Consider the following 20,567-nt stretch of genomic DNA (forward strand, 5'->3'; position numbering starts at 1 on the left):
AGTTAATTATAACACAATCGCCCTCAAACTTTTTCCTGAGTGGGCCTATCCAACCCACCCGCTGTGTATTCATAATTTCCCTAGCACCCTCTATTGGAAAATTGCAATTTGCAATTAACCAATGTAAGGTTTTGTTTTTAAGGGATGAGGGGGTCTCTTCTTGATCCTTCCTTAGTTTGGTAACATTAACTAAAACAAGAACATAAGCCCCGCATTCTGGTGGTAAATTAATACGAGAAGGTACCTGTCTAGTTGTTTTTTGTGTCGGTTGAACCAAAAGGGAACCACCTCCAAGTTTTGGCGGCTGGCCGACCGCAGGTCTAGTGATAGTTTTGGTGTTATTATCATCCTTCCTTATAGCTGGCACTGTCTTGTCACAGTTAACTATTGGTTGACTGACACTTATTCCCTTTGGTAAAAGTGGGGCAGGTTTGGGTAAATTGACTATATTTACAGATGGTACTTGGGAGATATTAGAGTCTGAGCCCGCTAAGCCTACTGTTTTAGTAAAAGTGGGTTTGATAACATCATTTACAACAATTGTTTTAGATAAGCTCCTAATGGGCGTGATTAGTTCCGCTAATTGCTTTTCTATCCGGGCGAGCCTACTTTCGATAGGAGATAGATAGATACTAAGAAGTTCGCCCAATTTGGCCAACATATAGTCATTCACCAAATCGGTGCGGTCGATTGTCCTATCATCCATTTCTTTACTTATACCAACCTCATACTCCCTGGGGTCATTAAATGTCTCCTCAGTCCTACTTGTGTTTGGATTGGGATTTAAATTAATCTCTTCCCCTTGATATTGGGGCAGGACTTGTTTTTGTTTACTGACCTTAAGGGTTTTAGACGTAGGTGCATTTTGGTTCAATTGCAGTTTCTTAATGGCACCCTCTCGTCTTCCCCTTAATTCCCTGGTGTTGTCTACCGGTATAATTTCCGGTGAGGGGGTCATATGTAGGTCAGGAGTCTTCTCTAAATCAAGACTAATGTCCGTGTCGGAGTCTATCAGGGGAATGGAGGCAGATAAATTCACCACATTTGGGATGGTATGGACATCAGCGCCTGTATGTAGTACAGGACCATTATTTATAGGCAAGACCTGGATAGGAGTAGTTGCGGAAGCAATAAGTCCCAAAGAGGAGCGTCTAGCATGGGCAAGATCTTGCGACACCCTGCGTTCTAGAATGGATATACCCTGATTTATAGCGTCATTTGCCTTGGTTATAAAATTGTCAATAGGGCCAGTTTTGCAGATTTTGCTGTTACCCCCGGCTGCTGCAGTTCTACTGCGGCTTCCCCTTGAAGACATGTTGACTATAACTGGCAATAGACTATGGGTATAATCACCTATTGAAATCAGGATGTGGGGCCTGTGCCAGATACTGCAACAATCGACAGACTAGTAAAGAAGTGCCAATACCTGGGACAGTTTATACGTGAGCTCACAGTCTGATATCAAATCACTAGTGTTGGTTGATCAGTATTAAGTTCTTTGTCCCAGACCGGTAAGATGCAAAGTGTTCTCAAGTTCCTTATTCTCAATGTAAAATACACAGTCACACAAATCAGTGGCAAATACCTTATTCTCAATGCGTTAGAGGGCTGGACCCAACCTGACCTCCTCCGGCCTCTGAGGGCCTAAGAGGGCCCGCCCTTTGCCCGGGCTTAGCCCGCGCGCGTCCCGCGGTGCGTGGATGTGGGAGCGCTTTGAGTGCTGGCGCCGGCGCTGTGGTGACGTTGCTCCCGTAAGGGTACCTGGGAGTTGTAGGCGGCGGTAGTAGAGCCGCGATGCTGTCCCCCTCACGGGACTGGTGGTCAGCTAACAAGCCGTTCCCCTCACGGCGCTGTGGCTGCTGGTGCAGCAAGGGGACCTTGAAGATAGAAATATGGCCCGGAGTCAGCCGTTCCCCTCACGGCGTCTCGGCAGAGAGGTGAGCGCGTCCCGCTTAGCCTGGGTGCGGGAGCGCTTTGAGTGCTGGCGCCGGCGCTGTGGTGACGTTGCTCCCGTAAGGGTACCTGGGAGTTGTAGGCGGCGGTAGTAGAGCCGCGATGCTGTCCCCCTCACGGGACTGGTGGTCAGCTAACAAGCCGTTCCCCTCACGGCGCTGTGGCTGCTGGTGCAGCAAGGGGACCTTGAAGATAGAAATATGGCCCGGAGTCAGCCGTTCCCCTCACGGCGTCTCGGCAGAGAGGTGAGCGCGTCCCGCTTAGCCTGGGTGCGGGAGCGCTTTGAGTGCTGGCGCCGGCGCTGTGGTGACGTTGCTCCCGTAAGGGTACCTGGGAGTTGTAGGCGGCGGTAGTAGAGCCGCGATGCTGTCCCCCTCACGGGACTGGTGGTCAGCTAACAAGCCGTTCCCCTCACGGCGCTGTGGCTGCTGGTGCAGCAAGGGGACCTTGAAGATAGAAATATGGCCCGGAGTCAGCCGTTCCCCTCACGGCGTCTCGGCAGAGAGGTGAGCGCGTCCCCACTACCAGACAATAAACCACAGGCCTGGACTGCTGTCGGAGAGGCCTGGGACAATGTTCACCAGTTGGGGTTTCAAAGTTGGGGTTGGGGCAAGGGGGGAGGGGTGGGTGGGTGGAAGGGAGACGGGGGTCTCGGTGTGTTTGGTTTGTTTAGGCGATACACAAGAAGATATGGGGCAGTGCTAGGTCAAGACATCAGCAGGTAGCGCTCTCATCACCCAATGGCTGAGGGGCTCATTCAAATTCTCACTATTAACGTAAAGGGGCTCAACAACCCAGTTAAAAGGAGGGCAATCATCTCTTTCTTGGAACATTCAGGGGCGGATATATGTCTTCTCCAAGAGACTCATTTGCTGGACAAAGACTGGCATCGTATGAAATCCAGGGCCTTCCCGCACCAATACTACTCCTCCAAAAATGAGAAAAAGGCAGGGGTGGCCATCCTGGTGGCGAAGCACTTTAAGGGGTGAATAGGGGACAAAGTGACAGAAATCAAGGGCAGACTACTGGCCCACACAGTGGAGATTGGCGCTATGGCGTTCACAGTGGGTTCACTCTACGCACCTAACTCCAAACAAGAAGCCTTTCTTAAAGGGGCGCTCTCCGAGGCACTAACCAGGGACACCAAACACATACTGATAGGGGGAGACCTGAACCTGGTCATGGACAATGAGGTGGATAGATCGGGGCGGCGATTTGGTGACACAGGGGCCCTCTCCACGGCCGGGAAACAATGGCTTGCTGATAGGGGGTTGGTTGATGAATGGCGCGTGAAACATCACACGGCTTCAGGGTACACTTTTTATTCACACGTGCACCGCACATACGCCAGAATAGACCACTTTATCGGGTCCACTGATCTGACCCCCATGGTGGAGGATGTGGAAGTCACTCCGGCGGCACTGTCAGACCATGATGCAATAGTCCTCCGACTGAAGGTCCCACACATGCGTCATCACAGGGGCAGATGGCGCCTTAGAGAAAACATACTCACCCGCAAAGAGGTTACGAAGCAATTGTCCCAGTGTATCACTGAGTACTTGACCAGAAACGACACGGGGGAGGTGAACCAGGTGACAGTCTGGGGAGTGCTAAAGGCGGTTCTGCTGGGGGAGATAATGGCGATCACGGCGGCGGAAAACAAAGAACGAAAGGAAAGACACAGGGAACTGGCTAAACAGGTGCTGGAGCTGGAAAGAGTTCACTGCCGGACGGGGGCCCCGAGAATCTGGCGGAAACTGAAGGCAGCCAGAGCACAGCTTGCGAGCCTGGATCTGGACCGGGAGGAGTACGCGGCACTCCGCTTCCGCCACACATATTATGTGGGGGGGGACAAAACTGGCCGCCTGTTGGCCAGCAAACTGAAAGCTAAAACGGTCCGCTGAAAGATTCCCCTCATTCACGAGGAGGATGAAGTGGAGGTTAAAGAGGGCGATCACATAGCGGAGGCTTTTAGGGCCTTTTATGCCAAACTCTACACGGCAGACCCAGACGTGGATCATGGAAACGGGACTGCGTACCTAGAGACCGTTTATGTTACGGCCATAAATGAGGCTAGCGCTCAGGCACTGGAGGCCCCGATACGCCTGGAAGAGGTAATATCGGCGATAGCAAGACTTAAACCGCTAAAGGCACCGGGGCCAGACGGCTTCTCCGCTGGTCTCTATAAAACGTTCTGCCCTCTACTGGCGCCGGTATTAACAAAACTATTTAACTTCTTTCAAGGCCCGGGTTTGATCCTGCGGGAGATGCTGGAGGCCGACATTAATGTCTTGCCGAAACCAGGTAAAGATCCAACTAGGTGTGCGGCATACTGGTTGATATCACTCCTTAACGTAGACCTGAAGTTGTTCACCGGGATCTTGGCGGCACGACTCGGCCCCTGCTTACCAGGAGTAATAGAACCAGACCAGGCGGGCTTTGTACCCACCAGGCAGGGTGCGGACAACACTAAACGCCTGATGCACATCATATAAAAGGCACACTTCAACGCCTCGGATGCGGCTTTATTGTCAGTTGACGCTGAAAAAGCGTTCGACAAGGTGGATTGGCAATATATGGATAACACCCTGGCGAGATTTGGCCTAGGGGATAGGTTTCGAGCCTGGGTGGCCAGCTGCTATGAGTCTCCCCGGGCAACTATCAAAGTCAACGGGACAAGCTCCAAGCCATTCGAAATTCAGTGGGGCACCCGGCAGGGTTGCCCGCTATCACCTCTACTGTTCGCCCTCTATATCGAGCCGTTTGCCCAGCACATTCGGAATAATAGAAATATCTCGGGCGTCAAGTTCAGAGGGGAGGAGCAGACCATTAGTCTCTATGCAGACGACATTTTGGTGGCGGTGGACAACCCCAGGGTGTCTATTCCGGCATTCCTGACAGAGATGGAGCGGTCTCTGGCTTTACGATGAACGTGGGAAAGTCCGTCATTCTCCGCTTGGGCAGTAACACCCGCCAGGCCCACAGAGGAACACTCCACATAGGGGGATTGGCCGTGCACACTACAATGCCCTACCTGGGAATTGAGTTAACTCCCTCCACAGTCCAGACGGTTGAACTCAGAAAAGAACAAAGAACGTAACCCCGCCTAATGATGTAATGGTCCTAACAATAGGATCCCACTATATATGGGGTGATTAAACTAGGAGTTTAGCAGTGCACATACCAGTTGGTCAATCCAATTATACTCAAAAACATGTGTTTAGCAAATATATATATATTTTTATTATTTTTTTGCATATACTCTTTGATTAGAGATAAAAAAGATCATACAAAAATAGAGATCATATTAAATCAACAGCATATTTGTGAAGACATCAAACAAAATACATTAGTGCAAAAAGGGATAAAAAAGGGAGAAATTCATCCTACATTGGAACCTACCCAGTAACAATTCATGCTTCAGTCATACTCTCATGCTCACAAACCCCCGAATTGATCTATCTAATATTCTGTCATTCAACTTTCATTCTCACAAGCATTCATATCAACCTGGCGTATGCAACACAAAGATGGTAAGTCTGTTGCATAGATCAGAATGTTATTCCAGACAGATGACATTAATACGGCTCTTAATAGATATAACACAGTGTGCCGTATTTCTGGAAACATAGGCTTGTGTTTCCAGAAATACGGCACACTGTGTTATATCTACTACTGGGTAGGTTCCAATGTAGGATGAATTTCTCCCTTTTTTATCCCTTTTTGCACTAATGTATTTTGTTTGATGTCTTCACAAATATGCTGTTGATTTAATATGATCTCTATTTTTGTATGATCTTTTTTATCTCTAATCAAAGAGTATATGCAAAAAAATAATAAAAATATATATATATTTGCTAAACACATGTTTTTGAGTATAATTGGATTGACCAACTGGTATGTGCACTGCTAAACTCCTAGTTTAATCACCTCATATATAGTGGGATCCTATTGTTAGGACCATTACATCATTAGGCGGGGTTACGTTCTTTGTTCTTTTCTCAGTTTATTTCCCCCTCACGGCCTGCCTACATCCTTAAAAGCCCACCGGGGAACCCCCTTCTTTCATTATCAGACGGTTGAACTCAACTACTCCAAACTCCTGACACGCATAGAGGGAGACATATCGAGATGGCGGCAACAACCACTCTCGTGGTTGGGCCGTGTTGCCGCTGTCAAGATGACCCTACTACCGAAGGTGCTCTACCTGTTTCAGACCATCCCGGTCACACCCCCCCCCCCCCCCCTTGGGCATGCTTAAAAAATTTGCAGGATACCATACTACGGTTCATCTGGGCAAACAAACGCCCTAGACTCCGACGCGATTTGGTCACTAGAACGACGGAGGAGGGGGGACTAGGGGTACCAGACCTGAAGCGCTATTTTCAAGCAGCACAGATGAGATATCTCCTGGAATGGTCCCGACCTCTCTCAGAAAAGCGTTGGCTTTTTCAAGACAGAGCAATGGCGGGTATGCCGCTGTGGAGGGTCCCCTTCCTGTCACGGACGGACAGACCAGCCTATCTTAAGAAGTCACCCATCACTAAAACACTTCTCCAGGTATGGGACGCAGTAGCGGCCCCTAAGGGTCTGACATCCTTTCCGTCACCAATGACGCCCCTGCTAGATAACCCGGCATTTCCTCCTGGGATGGTCCCCGGCTCCTTTCCCCAGTGGCGGCAAATTGAACACTGTTCCACAGGACACTTATTCGATTTGAAAGGCTTTATGGCGTTAGATACAATGAAGGAGAAGTATGGACTTGACAAGCCACACCGCTTCCAGTACTTTCAGTTGAGGCACTGGCTCACACATAAGGACATAGAACCTCTAGTAGGCCGGGCCCTCACCCCGTATGAGAAATGGCTCCTCACTAAATCCGAAGACACAAAGGCCATCTCAGACCTATACAAACTACTAACCCTCGCCCCGCCCACGACGAGATCAGCGGGTCAGAAGAGGTGGGAGAAGGAATTAGGACGAACACTTTCCGACAAAGAGTGGCAGGACATCTATTACCGGGCACACCACACTGCTAGAAATACGGCCAGCAAAGAATCGGCGGTGAAGTTGGCCTATTACTGGCATCTGACACCGGAACGCCTACACCAAGTTAACCCACAGCGAGACCCCACATGTTGGAGGGGGTGCGGACAAAAAGGGACCATGATACACATACTGTGGGAATGTGTGGAATTGCAGGAATACTGGGAGGGAGTACTCAAGGACATAGATATACATTTTGAGACGGAACTTCCCCGCTTCCCGGCATACACGATCCTCGGCCTTCCCAACAAACTCATGTTCTCACTCAAATCCATCAGGGCAAAATAGATGGGACTGGCATTGGGAGCTGCAACACAACACATCCGCTCCTATGGGGTACGTCAAGGAAACCCACACACACGGGGTGGCTGCATCGACTATGGTACATAATGGGGATGGAAAGGATTCAAGCATCACTCACACAAAACTCCGACACATTCAAGGAAATATGGCATCTACTACTCACCCTGCTTACCCAAGAATTCACGGAGCTCACAAGCCCTAAATACCTAAGGGTTCTCAGACTCTCAGACGAATTCCACAACAGGACGAATGAAGAGACACATAAGGCTAGTCGAGGCCCCCTCAGACTCTGGCTAGATTTGAACACACCGAGGGGAGGGGGGTGGGGGGTGGCTGGGACCGGGAGGGAAGGGTCGGTTGGGGTTAGGGCGGGCCGGGGGAGGGACAAGGATAAAGAGGTTCTAGCTCGCAATGTTTATTCGGGTTCCCATTACACATGCTTACATGGACACATGACGGCCGTCCCCATGCCCCGGGACTCCGGGGTATTCGAGCCGCTACAATAGGGGGATGGAATGAAAGGTCCTATTGAATTGCATACTGTATTGCATTGCTTGGTTGAACCCAATAAAAACAAATTTGATCCCAAAAAAAACACAAAATTCATAGGTTATTTGATTTAATGTGTTTTTTGTTTCCTTCATAATTGCAGTACATGTACAAGGTTTTACATTGGTTTAGCCTCTTCTTTGGGGCTGCATTGGTGTGAGAAAAATAATATATGTACGTACATATATGTAGTGTTGGATATATGTGTTTTTACATATATATTTTTATATTGTTTCCGGGGTCCCGCACATGGGCGGGAATATTCAGTGCTTATGAATTTGATGAGGATACCCCTGGAAGAGAACTAGGATTACAGGTAAGTAACTTATCCATCTTAGTCAAACCACTGATTGGTCCTAGGAGAATAAATTAAATTAGATTTGTGCACATAATCTTGAATTCGTATTTAAAAGCAGATCAGAATTAGTCTTATACAATTAGCACCTGTATGCAGATGTTTACTGTTGCCAGGCACGCTCATTTCTCATGACAGTGAGAATGAAAGTGCTACATCTCAGCGACAGACACAACCCAGACTGCCAAATTGTATTTCTGCTGCACTCTGATACTGTAGGTCTTGTAATTCCCCACCCCACACAGTCCTTGGAGAAAAATGGAACCTGGAAACCAGCCCACGTTCAGATTGATAAGGAATTATTTTGCTGGCTCACTGATTAACAAGGATGCCTGCAGCCTCAGGAGTGTGCTGCTAAAAATTACAGCCGAACACCTGCGTTGCCGGCTTGGGGACATTAGTGCTGAAGGTACATGGACGGGGCGGTCCTGGTGACCACTCGGTTGTTACATGGCTTATTGGGGGCATTAGAAGCAAGGTGCGGATAACTCTGGCCTAGGACACAAGCTTGTGCTCATTGAAATGGGCATTGCAACCCTACACGAAAATAACCTCCTCTTGTAAAAACACAAAAACGTGCTGTAAAAAAGGGAGAACAGAGGAATTTAACCAAATCCCGCGGGGCATTCAGATCAAAGAGCATGGGGTGAGGAGGAGAAAGGACTACGCTGGAAAGATGGGTCTCAACCAAAATCGTACCAGTAAAGAGTCTTCATTTGCCCAACAACAAATGTTTCACCTAGACACCCTTCATTATTTTAGGACTACATGCCCTGTAGATATGAGCCAATGAGTGTGACAACAGAACACATAAATGCAGACACCACAGGAGCTGGATTAATGAAGTGCATATGCAATAAAACACAATGAATTGTAGTGAGGGCAGGGCCTTGTTTGCACACATTGCTATGTTAGCATAAGCTTATTAGAATTTTAAACGCCATTTTATCCTTTGCTGCTTTTGCATACGACACTGCAGATAACTGTTGTTGTAAGGTATGCTTTGTCAATGTCTTCACATGAGAATGGCTTATTTTCAACATCCCTAGACTTACATTGTGACCCCAGTCTGCACAGTGAGTGCTAAAGCCTCCAAGGTTATCATAACAATGTAGCTGTTGTTTGGGCTGATCGGCTCACATTTTTTTAATTTTTTTTTTATTTTTTTTTTAGGTTTAAAGTATTTTATTGCAGCAGGGAAAAAGAAGGAAACAACATAACAGACAAATAACCACAGGTGCATCTAAAAGCCAATGTGCACGATACAATAGATGCTTAAAGGCAGTTCTTTCAATGCGGCGGGCACATTCGTGCCAGAGTCTCACAGCCAGCGCACCTGTGGGTGGGAACAAAGGGGGAAAAGAAAAAAGGGGAACAACTCCTTCCCACCCCCCCCCCCCCCGGCCAACTGTCCCCCCAACCTCCTGAGCCCCCCCCCCCACCCCCTGTACTGTGCCGTCAACCACTCGCTCTTTCCCTGTGGCAGCTTGGCGCCCCCTCCTTCCATCAGTTGCCTACATGGGCCACTTAATCAGGCGGATCTGGCGGCGGCGTCAGCCGTAGCAGTCTAAGATACCTAGGGCAAGTGATTTCCTTGAATTCTGAACTTAACAAAGTATGGAATGGCGCCCACAGCTCCTCAAAAGTGTCCACGTCCCCCGCCACTACTAGGGACAACTTCTCCATGCCCAGGACATACCACAATCTGTGTAACCAACCAACAACAGTGGGAAGCGTGGTAGTGCGCCAGTGTATGAGTATGTTCTGTACTGCTGACCCCAGGGCTATCGCTGTCTGTCTACCTCTCTTAGATCGTAGAGGGTACATTAAACCATTCGGCAAGCCCAGTAGGACATAGGCGGGGAGGCGGGGTAATTCTATCCCAAAGCACTTGTCAACCTCATTTAGGACCTCTTCCCAGTAAGGAGCCAGCAGGGGACAGTCCCACAGTACATGAGTGAGTGTGCCAATCTGGCCGCAGTTGCGCCAGCATGTCCCGGGTATCGAGTGGTCCACGTCATGCAATTTCTCAGGGGTGCGATACCAATAAGTTGTGATTTTGGTGAAGGTCTCCGTGAGTCCGGTGTGATAGGCGGAGTGACGCGCTCGGTAGGAGATGTGGTCCCATTCAGTGTGGCTGAGCACTCGGCCAAGTTCCCGTTCCCACTGCTCCCTCCCCGGGTTGTAGATGTGAAAGGGGGGAGGCTGCAACATCCTGTACAAGTCAGAAATAAACTTGGCGTCCGAGGAGCGAGTCACTAGCCAACGCTCATATGCCGTGATCGTCCGATCCGCAGTCGCTCGCACCTGAGGCTGTAGCGTCCAGTGACGCGCCTGCATATATCGCATGCGTTCCGTCTCGGGGAGGCCATAATCCCGTCGCAAGTCCTGGAAGGAAACGACACCCTCCGGGCCATACAGATGAAACAAAGCGAAGCAGCGGGCCGCTCGCCAATGGTCATAGGCTCCCGGCTCCATACCCGGGCCAAAGTCCGGGTTACTAACTATTGGCGTGAAGGGAGAGGGAAAAGTGGTGAGGTCGTGCTTGATGGCTACAGAGTCCCACACACGGAGCGGGACCCGTGTCACGAAGGAGGCATAGAGGTTAGGAGGGCGGTGGGCCCTCTTCAGGAAGGGTACCTCCTGTAGCGTTCTGCCCGCCACCGCCTGGTCTTGAAACAGCCAGTGTTTGTCCGACTCCCACCGGCTCCACTCCACCAAATAACGCAACTGAGCAGCCTGAAAGTACTTCTGCAGGTCCGGTATCCCTAGGCCACCAGACTCCGGCGCCAGTGTGGCAATGGTTCTTTTGATCCTAGGCTTACGGCCCTGCCATACGAAGCGCGTGATAGCAGACTGAGTCTCCGCTAGTTATCCCTTGGGGGGTTGTAACGGGAGCGCCCGAAACAGGTACAAGACCTGTGGCAGGAGGGTCATCTTCACTGCGGCCACTCTGCCCAGCAGCGACAGCATGCCCCTATCCCAACAGGCCAGTTCCTCCTTGATCTTCGCACTTAAAGCCGCGTAGTTGGCCGTGACCATAGCGGGGAGAGAGGGTGCCAGAAGAATCCCCAAATACGGAATCCGTTCCCCAGACCAGCTCAGAGGGAATAGCCTCTGTAAGTCAGCCCTGGTGGCGTTAGACAGCGAAATGTCAAGGGCCGCAGACTTTCCAAGGTTCACCTTGAAGCCCGCTACTGTCGCAAAGAGGTCCAGCTCTGCTATACACGCAGGTAAAGATCTCCGCGGATCGTCGAGTGTCAGGATTACATCGTCCGCATAGAGACTGAGAGCATAATGGAACTCTCCCATCCGGACACCTATGACGTCGGGATTCTGGCGAACCCTTTGCGCGAACGGCTCCATATAAAGAGCGAAAAGCAAAGGGGACAGCGGGCACCCTTGCCTGGTACCACGCTCTATGGGGAAGTGCCGGGAGCTGCACCCGTTCACCCGCACTACCGCTGTTGGGAAGCGATAGCAATTGAATACCAGGTGCCTGAACTTCTCGCCGATGCCAAATTTGCCCAGGACCTTCTCCAAATAAGGCCAATGCACTCTGTCAAACGCCTTTTCCGCGTCGATGGAGAGGAGCATGCGTTCCGCGAGGCCTTCTCCAGGATATGGGTCACCCTTTTTGTATTATCGACGGTCTGCCGGCCTGGTACAAACCCGGCCTGATCCGGGTCAACCATGCCCGGGAGGTGGAGTGCCAGACGTGCCGCCAGAATGCTGGTGAAAATCTTCAGGTCCGTGTTTAAGAGTGAGATCGGGTGGTAGGACCCGCAAGCAGTCCTGTCCTTGCCCGGTTTCAGAATCACAGACACCGTAGCCTGAAGGAATTCTGGGGGGATAGCACCCGGCTCCGAGAACGTATTAAAGAGGCGCGTCAAAAGTGGCGCGAGTTCCTGGCAAAAGGTTTTGTAGAAGAGAGGGATAAAACCGTCAGGTCCCGGGGCCTTCCCGTTCTTGAGCCGGGAGATCGCCGTGACCACCTCCCCAATCCGAATCTCCCGCTCCAGATATTGGGCCTGATCCGGCGTCAGTGACGGGAGCGACACCGACTCTAGGTATTCTGTTTCAGCCCGCGTGGAGGGGGGAACGCCGGCGTAGAGATCAGCGTAGTAATCACGGAAAACGTCCGCGATCTGTCCGTCCTCCGTGACTGACCCTCCAGCGGGGGCAACTAACTCCTTCACCCGGTGCTGTTGGTGTTGCACCCTGAGCTTATGCGCCAGAAGCCGGCCGCACCTGTCCCCGCCGGTGTAGTACTTGTGCTTCAAGTGAAGCACTGCGTACTCCGCTCTGTCCGTGTCAAGTGCGGACAGGAGTTTCCTGGCGGCCTTCAATTGCCTCCAGACCCGGGGGCACCTGTCCGATGATGCACCTGCTCTAGCTCCCGCACCTGGCGGGTAAACTCGTCCCTTTTGAGCTGACGATCTTTGTTCTCCGCCGAGGAGATGGTGATAAATTCGCCACGGAGCACAGCTTTCAGGGCAGCCCATTGCGTCGCGCGAGTGGTGTCGTCGTTGTCGTTAACGCGCTGAAAGTCCGCTATGGACGCACGGATCTGTTTCATCACCGATTGCCTATGCAGTAAAGTGTCTCTGAGATGCCAGACCCCTCTCGAGTGAGCCATTGGAGGCAGACGGAAGGTGCCCTCCACTGGTGCATGGTCCGAGAGAGATAGGACCCCAATGTCGGCGCTCGAGGCCAGTTCAAACATCGGGCCTGTCACTAAAAGATGATCCAGCCTCGCGTATGACTTATGGGCGTGGGAGAAATAGGAGTATGCACGGGTTGCGGGGTGGAGACGGTGCCACATGTCGTGCATATCAAGCTCCTCCAATCGGGTACGAACCGAGCCCGAAAGCTCCCCCGATTGTTGGCGCCTCTGCACCGACCTGTCCAGAGATGCGTCAAAGACCACATTCAGGTCCCCCCCAAGGACAATGTGCCTGTCAGGCGTGGATGCCACATCTTCTAGTGCCCTGTGTAGAAACTGGTCCTGATGGTCATTGGGGCCGTATATGGAGCCTATAGTAAACACTAAACCCCCCACCTTGATCCTATACGCCAAGAGCCTCCCTTTCTGCTCCGCTACCTTCTGCAAAACTTCCCCCCTGAACCTTCTTGATATCAGGAGCGCCACCCCTGCTGTTTTGGAGGCACTGGAAGAAAAGAGCTGCGTGGGGAACTTAGGGGTGCCCAGCCTGGGACAATCCTTGGCCAGCAGGTGGGTCTCCTGTAGTAGGCAGATGTCGGCCTGGGAATCCTCTAACAGGGACAGTACAGTCCATCGTTAGACCGGATTGTTCAGCCCCTTCACATTCAAAGTAACAATTTTAAGGGCCATCAATGAGGGGAACACCAGAAACGCACATGAAGGCGGGCGAGGCCCACCGGACAGAACGCAGAGGCCGCAGCAAGCGGCTCCATTGCACAGAGAAAGCAAACCACCCCACGGCACAGTACAGTCCCCAAGCCCCAAAACTCCCCAACTGTGTGAACCCTCTCCCCCCGGACCCCCACACTCCCAACTCCACACACCCCCCTTCCTCCCCCCCCCCTGGCGAACCCCCAGACCCCGAACTTCCCCGTCCAACTCCCCTTCCTACCCCCCAATCCCCAAACCATTAAAAAAATGTCATTGTCTCAGTCCGGTCCTTAGCGGACAAGGCCGTGGAAAGTCGTTCTAGTGGACGTCCAACCACCACCACCAGCACCCCCGCCACCCTCCACCCCCAGAACCCCCGCACCTGCGATGAAGATGGGCTAATGTAGACTCCCCCTGGAGTAAGTTCAGGCCGTCAAGGCCACATCGCTGTTCGACGTTGTCCTGGAGGCCTCCTGGATGGCGCTGGACATTTCCGCTCGAATCGTGGGCGAGTCAGGCCTCGCAGGTGGAGGGGATCGCCTCTCCCCGACCAGTTGCCAGCCGTCTCGAGTGCTCCGCCTGCGGCGAGGCGCCGGGGTGTCCGTGTCCGAAGCAGTGATCCCCAGTACCCCGCAGACATCCTGGAGGGAACGGAGCTGGCGCAATGTACCATTCCATCGAAAAATCAAACGGAAGGGATGCCCCCACGAGTACTGCGTTTCGTGCTCCCTTAGGAAGTCCGTGGCGATCTTAAAGGTCTTCCTCTTCTGCAATGTGATCGTGGATAAATCCTGATAGAGGGCCACCGGGTGATCTCTGAAGCGGAAAGACTGCTGCTGCCGCGCCTCGCGGAGAATCCGCTCTTTCAAGGGGAAGTCTGGCAAGAAAGCCAAAATGTCCGGGGGAGGCGCCGTAGCTCTGCGAGGACGGCCGACCCTGTGCGCCCTGTCGATCCGAATCTGGAAGTCTTCGGACTCTCCCAGGATTTTGCGGAACAGGGCTCCCAAATAGGCGGCCACGTCCTCACCTTCCTCGTTGGACGGAACACCCCGGACCCTGATGTTGTTCCGCCTGGACCGGTTTTCAAGGTCCTCGGCGTGGGCCTGTAGCTCGATCTGTTGGTCCCGCAGCCGCAGGACCTCCTGTTGCAAATGGGTGATCTCCTCGTCTCTGGAATGGCCAGCCGCCTCCACCGTGTTAACTCGCTCTCCCAGGGAGTCCACCTCTCTTCGGACCTCCCGAACCTCCCCGGCTACCTCCTGCTTCAAGGCCTGAAAGTCCTCCCTCAAGGAGCTGAATAGGGACTCCAGGAACGATCGAGTCACCGGGGGTTCTCCACCATCGGCGCCCCTTGAGTTGGTCGGGGGGCTCGGGGCGGGCTGGGTCCTGTCCTGTCTCGGGCGCCGCGTCCCAGAATGTCCGGCAAAGTTCGGTCGCCTCTCCTCTGCCCCCTGGCATTTGACATCACGGAAAGGTGGGAAGCACCGGGGTCCGCAGCTTCGGTGAGTAGGCGCCACAGGCCGGGGCCGTTGAGCAGCAGAGGCCGGCTGGACACACAGCCACCGGGGTGGAAGCACGTCAAGCAAGGAGCCCTCGTACGAGGCCGGGTAGCCGCTCCGCACTCTTCAAAATGGCCGCCCGCACCGGGCCAGGAAGCCAACGCCCGGGGATCTTGGCAGGCCCCCCTCGTGGGTCCACACGGAGGGCGCACAGTAAAGGGCTAGGCTCGCAGGGTGCGCGGCAGCCGGAGCCGGAGGTCGCCAAAGTGTTCAAGTGCGCCGAAAGCCCAACCTCACTCCGCAGCGGCCAGAGGAGGGGACCCGGAGTGGCCACGTGGCGTAGGCCCTCCCGATCCCCGGACTTGCGTAGTTGCTGTAGGCCGGCTCCACCTCCGCTTCTACCGTCTACGCAGCTCCGCTCCGCCGATGAAAGCCGACTCGGCCCCCGCCCGGGCGCCGGGTCGCGTGCAAATTGGCAGCCCGCCCTTAGTCGCAGGACCACCACGCCGGAACACCAAGTCCTCAAGTCTTGCGGCTCTCGGGCCTCCTGCAGGTCTCTCGGCGGCCACCGCTTCGGCCGGCTCTCGAGCAAAACCGCCGCCGCGGCAGGGCAGCCAGGGCTCGCAGGCTATTCTACACCACCACGGGGAGCACCGGGTGCGTTTTCCGCTCGATCTGGGGGAGATCAACGGCGTTGAGCGGTGCAGGGTTTCCAGGGGCTCGGGAGCTCTCGGCGAGTGCGTCCTCTCAGCCCGCCATCTTGGCCACGCCCCCCTCGGCTCACATTTTAGACATAACATGCAGACAGCTGCCTCGAACGAAGATTCTGGTGCCTTTAATATTGCACTGTAGGCATGATATCGGCACTTGGAAGAAATCTGTTTCCCAGAGAGAAAGAGCTTTTGCAACCCCTGATGTGGTTCACTTCTGCTGATCTTGGAGGTATGGGTTCCCCTATTCAAACCTAAGAGACCTTCTATATTTTATAAAACATAGTTCCTAGCTAGGAAGGGTGATATACTAGGCACTATAGGACCTATTTTCACCATCATTGTAATATGATTTCTCCTTTTGTGTTTTATGGAATTGTAACAATGCTGATCATGTTATTTCTAATCGTATGTATTCTGTGTTAGCAAAAATACTGCATCTTAGAGCACGTTGTTAAAATAAGCATTTTAACCTTTCCTGTGTCTCTTTTTACTCCTGTTGTGGACTGGTGTGAGAATAACAAACGAAAGAGGGTTCTTGATTCCCACTATTCCTGAGAGTAACCCAAGTCAAATGTTCTTGGTTGTCGAAGCATTTCTTATTTTGCTACAGGACGAAGAGCTAATGTGACACTGATACTAGTCGGTTACGGGTTCTAGGTACTGACGTGAGTTTTTTGGTCCACCACAATTCACTGAGGTCCTGGGTCTCAGTGCACAGTTCTGTGCCTGAGCAGAATCCCTGCAACAGGATGTGTTCCCCAAAAAATCCACAACTGCAAAAATCACATGCAGTTGCGAAACAAGCAGGATTTCAAAGAAAAAAGTAGCTACAGCAAAAAAAAGGCAGATAAAAACTTCAAAAGGGAAGAGTATGTGGTCCAGGCTCCACCGAAAAGATGAACACACCAAAAAATAAAAACAACAGCCGGAAATAACATGCGAAAAACAATAACAAGGAAGGAAAACAGTGGAAACCTGCCAAACACATGGTAAGTAAGGGCAGGCTGTAAGCCCCTTTTTAGATTAAAAAAAATTATTCACAAGAGATTTTCCAAGCACAGCGCAAGTTCTATGCAGGCAAAACCTAAAAAGGATGTAATTGCGATTGCACTCAAACTTGTAGAAGTTAGACAAAGGGTGTCTAAAGCCAAAGCATGTGCTAAATTATTGCCTTCAGTGTCCGCTGGAGCTGTTGGAGCGTGAATGGCGCGGTGAGTGAATGGCGCGCTTGTGCGCCCCTTTTTTTTCCCTGCAGCCACTTCTGACAAATCTTACGTGCATAATGGAGTAAAGTTTTGTTTTGTTAGTGAAATTTTGTAGGCAGTATGGCAAGGTCCGTCAATGCGGCGCCCGATTGTGTTTTGAGATGTCCTTGTGAGAAGTGATCAGAACGCCAAGGCGTAGCGTGAATGTGCGCCCACATTGGTGCCGAAAGCCGCGCCCCTTTTTTTTGTTAATTTTAGTGCAGCCCCCTCTGACAACGCTGATGCCCACAGAGTTTGCGCCGCACTATATATCATTAATGTTGCGTCATCAAAAAGCCAAGGTGGGGCGTGAATGTGTGCGCACATTGCTGGCGAAAGGTGTGCCCCTTTTTATTTTTATTTTGGTGCAGCCCCCTCTGACAGCGCTGACGCCCACAAAGGTTGCGCCGCACTATATATGATTAATGGCGCCTGAATGGCAATGGGCTTGAATGCGGCGCAGCTTGGTGTTTGTAGGCGGACGTGTGAGACGCGAAGGTGGAGCGTGAATGGGCACGCACATTGGTTCTGAAAGGCGCGCTACTGAAGTACACGGCCATTTTTTGTTTTATTTGTGGCACGCCCCTCTGACAACGCTGTTGTGCCACGCCCCTAAGACAACGCTGCACGCCCACAAAGGAATAATGTAGTGCAGTTTGACACACCCACGCCAACGCCCAAAAGGGACTACTTAACCCGTAAGGTTGTTTGAACTTTGTAATGTATATGGTGGCCAGCTGTATAGGCTACGTCCATCTGCTGCATCTCTCCTTTATTGGGTGTTGTGATTGGTGCTGTATTTCTTGAGTTTACCCGCCTCAAAGGTTCCAGCTCTCTCTTTATAATAGTAGTATAGATATAGATTAGACACCAAAATGAGCAAAATCCACCGAGGGTTCCGAATATATAGATTTTAAAGTAAAACGTATATCTCAGCTTTTTAGTCCAAAGCACAAAAAAGCACTGGTAACCGCAAAATTTAGAAACTTTTGAGAAGTTTGAAAGAGTTATGCCAATTACTCCGACCCGACCATATCTGGCATGGAGAAGGTCAGGTGGGCCACTAAGGAGCATTTGGACAGGTACCTGGTCACCAAAGCAGTATCATGTCCAGTTCCATGCTGTACACCAAAACTGACCTAGTCTTTAATGGAGTGAACCTGATCCTGGGGATTCAGAATGCAGAGGATCCTCTTGGTGCTGTGTGGTCGACAGGGGTGTCCTTGCAGTTATTCCTTGGATCACAGATGAGGTCGGGCGACTTTAGCCAAAGAGGTCCAGGTCCCTTGAAGTCCTCTTTAGGGTAGTAGAAAGCCAGCTGCTGCTATGCTACTGTTCTCCGTACACAGTGGGTCCAGCAGTATCCTTTGGTGGAGGCTTATGTCCCTTGGGTGGCCGATCTGAACTCATATTTTATTTATTTATTTATTTATTTTATTTTTGACATTTATAGAGCGCGCTGTTACCTGAAGGTGTCCTGGCGCTAATGAAATACTCCGAAAGGGGGTGCACCGACGGGATTACTGAGTAAACAGCCAAGTCTTAATGCCCTTCCTAAAGTTCATAAGATCAGTTGTGTTTCTCAAAGCAAAGGGCAGGGCATTCCAAGCCTTTGTGGCCCCCAGCACAAAACCCCTTCCCCCCCATTGTGCTTTCCTAACACGAGGAACCATGACCAGTCTCGGACTCAATGATCTTAACTGTCGGAGGGGATTATACCATTGAAAATGATCTTTCAAACAGGCCGGTCCGGCGCCTTGAAGGGCCTTAAAGACCAAACACAAGGCCTTAAAAGCAATCCTCTTCCGCACCGGCAGCCAGTGTATTTTCGTGAGTTCACACGACACAGAGGCATACTTTGGAATGCCCATCAGGAGTCTGGCTGCTGCATTTTGCCGCACCTGCAGCTTGTTAAGAAGCCCCTGTGGGCATTTAGCAGAAGGCTATTACAATAGTCCAGCCGAGGTAAGACCAAGGCCGTAACAATTGTCTTTTTACTGCTTTCGGGAAGGAACGGGAGTATCTTCCTCAACAATTTCAAAAGAAAAAAAATAGAAGATGTTAGGGCACTGACCTGGGGCCTAAATGTAAGTTGGTCATCTATTAGAACCCCTAAGTTCTTTGCCTTTGTCACGGGAAGGGGGGGTGCACCCATCTCTTCTGGCCACCATTGCGGTCTCCAAAAATCGTTACTTGCATCAAATACAATAACTTCAGTTTTAGCTGTGTTTAGTTTGAGGCAGTTTTCTCCCATCCACCTGCCCACGGCCAACATGCATTCCTGAAATTGTAAGGGCACTCCCTCTTCTCTACCTGGCAACACTGATACCACAATTTGGGCATCGTCTGCGTAGGAGGTCAGGTTAAAGCCAAAGGACTTGATAATCGGGGCCAGGGAAGTAACATATATATTGAACAGAGTGGGGCTTAGGGAGGAACCCTGGGGGACTCCACATGGAAGAATGAAAGGTTTTGATACGTACTCTCCCATTGCCACCCTCTGTTCCCTATTAGTCAGGAAAGTCTTCAAGAGATCCCCTGCCTGTCCCTGCACCCCACAGTCCTTCAACCGGTGCATCAAAATTCCATGATGCACCGAATCGAAGGCTGCGGAGAGGTCCAAAAGGACCAGTGCAGCTCTGCCCCCTAGGTCCATTACTCCTCTAATTTCCTCAGTTGCCTTTAATAGGGCAGACTCTGTGCTATGACCCACTCTGAACCCATGTTGGGACAGGTCCAGGGCACGAGTTGTCCCCAAAAACACACTGAGTTGATGATTCATCATCTTTTCAATTAGTTAGCTGGAAGTGGGAGCCTAGAGATGGGACGGTAGCTATTGGGATCCATTGTATCTAGATTTGGCTTTGTCAGCAATGGAAGGATTGATGCCCATTTCCAACATGCAGGGAAATGTCCGGTTGCGAACATGTTGTTAAAAATTCTTGTCAATGCTGCTGCAATGGGCAAAGGTGCCAACTTGGCTACTGTTACCGGACAAGGGTCATATGGTGACCCTGATTTTAGTCCACAAAGCATCTTTTTAGTCTCTTCCATGCTTACCGATGAAAACTCTTCTAGAGTATCTTCCCGATGATCGTCCCCTTCTGAGTTCTGATTGTGTGTTAGAGGACATGCTTCTGGGGGTAAATGGAGAACGGCCTCAGTGTGTTTTTTAACCTGTGTAGCAATAGTAGGCTTATTATTTAGGTCTGACGCCGGTTTCGTGGGGGCTGGCACGGGCAATACAGGCGGGGCTACTGTGGGGGGATAGATAATCGCTAGGGGGCCTGTTCTCGACAGGTGCGTTTAACAGAGGCGACATACTAGCCACCGAACTAGACATGAGATTAGATGACAAGCTATTCTTTTTCCCATTACATTTTTCACATGCAGTATTTAAACCAGAGGATATACAAGTACCACTCCCCCCTGCAGTGCCTTTATTAATTGCTTCCATGTCCTTTAAAAGCAGTTCACCCCTAATTTGTTCGATAATATTAGCCCCTTTTCTTTTAGCATCCCCTTTCT

This window comes from Lissotriton vulgaris, chromosome 1_1 (genome assembly GCF_964263255.1).
Source record: "Lissotriton vulgaris chromosome 1_1, aLisVul1.2, whole genome shotgun sequence".
Lineage (NCBI taxonomy): Eukaryota > Metazoa > Chordata > Amphibia > Caudata > Salamandridae > Lissotriton > Lissotriton vulgaris.